We start from the raw sequence: 5,059 nt of genomic DNA, 5'->3' as shown, positions 1-5,059 counted from the left end.
AAATTGTGATCGGGGCATGAAGATCCCATGGCTATCAGGAGTTTTTAAAACACTAAGTGCCGTGGGTAAAGGTGATCTCTTCTCTGACGCCTCCAAGATTGAGCTTAAGGATAAAGCAGAGGTTAAACATGCACTGTATGCACGTTTTAAATCAGAAAGGATGGGAAGAGAATCAACAAAATCAACTGTTGCTAAATATATGGGAAACGAATTGTGCAGATATCCACTCCCGCCCTATCTTACTCTACCCATGACCAACTGGGGGAGATCTCTTCTGTTTCGTTTAAGAGCAGGTTCAGTGAAATTATTGTTATCATTTCCTCTGGGATATCGACATAGCACTGATTTTAACCCATGTCCATGTGATGGTGTTAGTACACAGAATGATCTACACTTCCTATTCTTCTGTACATTTTACTTAAAATATATTAACTGGCTTTTAACTCCATATTTTAGGAAACATCGATCCCTTTCACTGGAAAAGTTGTACTTAATGATGATTTCATTGGACACAGACAAACTCATTTTTCGCACTAGCACTTTACTGAGACTGTTAACGCGAGTGCGTAAAACGATGGAAAATCCATGAAATTTGCCTCATCAGAACTGTATTGTACTGTAATATATATATTTTTAAATAATTCTGTAATAATATGTAATGTAAAGGAAATGAACTGTTGTTTTTGTCTGGTACTTTTATGAATTTTATGAAATTCGAATAAAGGTCTTTTGAAACTTGAAACTTGAAATAAAAAACAGAAAGGAACTGCCCCCAGTAAGCATAGAGATAGCATATATATAGATAGGCAAACAGAGAGACTGAGCATAGACCCCGATGGTCCACAATCCAGTTCACTTCAAATGATACCCAAACCTTTGATTATGCCAGGAGCTGGGTTAGATAATAAGCATCTTTGACAGAAGGTCCTCAATAACATAATGGCATTGAAAATCTGCAATCACCAACATGCAGATAGAGCCCTCAAAGTAGACGGGCTATTTCTAGGACTGGCATGCATTCCCCTGATTCCTTGGCATTTTCTCCCAGCTTGTGTGGGTTATTTTGAAAGATTTCTATACATGCACCCACCAATGGTTTGGATTAAGGCCCTTATGATATAGTTAGGAGGAAGGGGGAAGCTACCTACATGGTGGACCTCAAGAACACCAGAGCCTCCATATCAATCGTCTCGAGCCGTACTTTGAGAGGATGCCGTCACAATGTTGTACCTCTCCCTAAACTCCAATTATCAAAAGAGAAATATGGGTCAGTGGAGGGTGACAACATTTTCCCTATCCTGAGCCCAGAACAGCAGAGGGACTGACGCCAATTGTTGTAGGAAGTTACCTCTCTGTTTTCCCTTGCTCCTCGCTCCTAGGCTTACACATTTGTGTACCCATGGCATTGTTACAGGCCTGACTATCAAGGCCAGTAAGTGCCAGATAGGGCAGAGGTCTGTAGTGCACTTGGGAGACCTTTCAGGTAGGCGTAAGGTGCAGCCCCTCCAGGCCAAAATAGAGACGTTCCTGCCATGGGAACCTCGAAAAACACTGACTGGGGTGAGGGCATTGCTGTGTTTCATAGATTATTTCAAGAGTTTTGTCTAAACTGAGACAAAATCCTAACATTTTATGACTTTCAGTATTTACAAAAGGCATTTAAGAGTAGTAAAGTAAGGATTCCTTTACTACTCCTAAAGGCCTTTTGTGAGCTTCGAAAGATGTAAAGTTAGGATTTTGTCTGAAGTTTAGGAGTAGTAACGTTAGGAATCCTAACTTTACTACTCCTAAATGCCTTTTGTGAATACTGAAAGTCATAAAGTTAGGATTTTGTCTCAGTTTAGGAGTAGTAAAGTTAGGAATCCTAACTTTGCTACTCCTAAATGCCTTTTGTGAATACTGAAAGTCATAAAGTTAGGATTTTGACTCAGATTACTTTTGTGAATCAGACCCCTTGTCTTCATCCTGAATTCTTTTCAATTTTAACAGAGCTAATGAATTGATTATATCTGACATTTTTTAGGTGTAGCGCTTCGTAAGTTCACTGGCGTTTGTTAATTTAAAGGGTGGGGGAAGATCCTTCTCGCAATGTGCTGGTAGTTTCTCATAGTCTAAGCCTTTTGTATCCCTAATCCATAGCTTAGTTTTCACTGATAGTGCCAGTCTTTTCTTAATTAAACTAGGTATTCGAAAGGTAATAACGTGGTGGTCTGACCAGTCAATTGCAGCAATAGAGATTAACTTGACAGCCTTTTCCTTTGAGATAATCCAGTCTAGTGTAGAGCCTTTTGAGTGAGTTAGTGAGTGAGTTATACTTTATTCAGAAGTATAAAAAGCATCCATAAAAGCAACATTTAAAACACACATCATTGTACAATAAAAACGCAGAATCATTGTTCTTATGTCAATAAATAATCAATTATTAACGAGTATTTGTACATATATAATATTCTGATAAAATGTAATGGTCCGCCCACTTTACAGCGATACCTTTGGTATCAGACATGCCCCAGAAGAATCTTTACAATGCCTGCATAGTATTGTTAATTATTGTACCAGTTTCATCATGTTTCCAGTTCTTTATAATTATTCGTCTTTCAATACTCACATAATTCTATCTTGGGCGAAACTAATACATGGCGGAAAATTACATATACCCTAAAAAAAAGAATCCACTTATCCCTCTAGTAGCATCCAGACATACGCCAGGTAAAAAAAAATAATAATAACAATAAGACACATACATATAGTCTGCTCATCTGCTCAACTAGTTGTGGTTAAAAATCTGTGTGTGGAGGATGTTACACAAGCCCAGAGATATTAAACACAAATACAATGAAGTGCCTTATAATTCATTAGTCAAAGACTTGGTACAAGTATATTCTAGTCTGGTGGGCTCAATAAAATGTTCTTTCGAATGTAAAAAGCTGCCCATAAAAATGATGACAGTCTACAGCAAATCTCTCGAGTAAGTAATGATTGCAAATATAAATTTGCCAGCCGACATTGTGTAAAACAATATGGTTTGACCATCGGTAAAATATATTTTTTCCATAAACAACTATAGTACTTACAAAAAAGAACCACATGCATTGAATCCTGGGGCATCATGTTGTGACAGTGGCAATTGATTAGGTTTATTGACCAGTCACACATTTTTGGAAAAGTGACTAATCTATGAAACATGTCTAATCTAAGGCGGGTCAAGACAAATCTATGCCTACCATTCAGTACTGCTTTGAGGTAAGGTTGCATATTAAAAGTGGTTAGGATCGGTTGATTTTTTTATTTTAATACACTTGGTTTGGGGACTTCAAATAAAAAGTGGAGGTTCCCCAAATGCATCATTCCTGCCTTTTTCAGAGTCTTTTTACTAATGTTCAATATTTCTGGTCTTTCAAAGTACCCAGGATGGCCTAGATTACTTAAAAAACATTGAACTTATGCAAACTATGATATTCTTAGATTCAAACTTAATTTAAGACTATCCTCAATGATTGCTTGGTTAAGCACTGTGAACTCCGAGGTCCATATCTTATACCGTAGAAGAATTGGTTGCAATTGTATTAAATCTGTGATATATTGTGCCCCCAGTTCTGCATGACAAACATACACTGATGTGCTTATAGGTGAGACAAGTAAGCCTCTAAAAATTCATTCTCTACAGTTTGGATTTCTGTGCAATTTCTATACCCCCAAGGTCCTGCCCCCTATGTGGCTATACTGAGACATTTGGGTTTATACATTTTCCTCATTACCTCTACGGGATTGGCACTCAGCCCCGACGCAAAGCTACTAAGGCCCATACACGTTTTACTGAATTGTTGCCTCCTATTAACTATGGCCTTGTTCCATAATCCATCGCTATTGAATAAATTCCCCAGGTAACTAAAAGTGTTCATAACACCAATGGTTATGCCATCTATTTATTTGTCACTGCAATTCTTACTAGTCCTTCCACATTTCAAAATGAAGGTTTGCTCCTTGGTTAACTGAAAGGCTAAGTTCCTTCATTTTTTAAGTTTAAAGAGAAATGTATTAAACATAAAAAGTGCAATAAGTACAAATATGAAACACCAGCAGGATATATCACTTTGCAAAAGTTATAAAGATGCAATAATGATGAGAGGGAAAACAGAAAAAAGGGGGTGGGGGAAAGGGAAAAGAAGAAAAGAAAGGGGAAAGCATCATAATACAACCATCACTTTCAAAAATAGTTTCAACAAACTATTGAGAAACTTCTATTAAAAAGTGCATGTAATAAATAAAAAAGAAATATGATAAAGAAACAAGTTATGAATAAAACCTATCATGGAGGTTTGGGTACTTCCTCTGTACAGGGTGTATGCAATGGTAGAGTCTGAGCTGATAAGTCTACGAAAGTCGTAATAGGTAACCATAACATATCGCGTTTAATGGCAAGAGTTATAGGGTAAACATAAGCTATGGTGATAACAAACACCATACCGCCAAGCCTGAAAAGAAACATTGGAGGCATCTTTCCAAGATTTAGTGATTTGTTGAAAGGCCACCTCTAAAAGAAGGTCAATAATGGAAGAGTTGGTGTGTAAGGAGGACCAAATATTGGAAAGACTACCTAGAAAGATCTGAGAAAGAGAAAAGGGAAAATGTGTGGAAAAAATGTTATTAATTTGCTGCCATACTTGGTGCCATAATGTACGTATCTTTGGGCACATAAAAAGTATATGTTTTAGATCTGCTATTGCAGCCAAAGAGGACCAACAAGTGGATGGGATAGAAGGAGTTATTGCGTGTAACTTGGCGGGGGTAATCAAAAGTCTGTTGTAAATAAAAAATAGAGTCTGAGTTGTATTCGCTGCTGTAGAGGACCTCCTTATTTTGTTCCAAATATTATGCCAAGTCATTATTGAAAACGTTTCATCCAAATCGAGTTCCCAATCTTGTTCAACTTTAGATTTGTCCCTGGTAACAGAGATTTCTCTAATTTTTTTTTATAAATTTGAGAAGCGGAAGAAGAAGATAATAGAAAAGGAAGAGTAAGAGAAGATTTGCTGTAGGGAACTGAAAGAGTAAGGGA

Source organism: Lissotriton vulgaris, chromosome 3_1, assembly GCF_964263255.1.
Source record: "Lissotriton vulgaris chromosome 3_1, aLisVul1.2, whole genome shotgun sequence".
Classification (NCBI taxonomy): Eukaryota; Metazoa; Chordata; class Amphibia; order Caudata; family Salamandridae; genus Lissotriton; species Lissotriton vulgaris.
The sequence above is the reverse complement of the archived record's forward strand: the minus strand, read 5'-3'. Positions refer to the sequence as shown.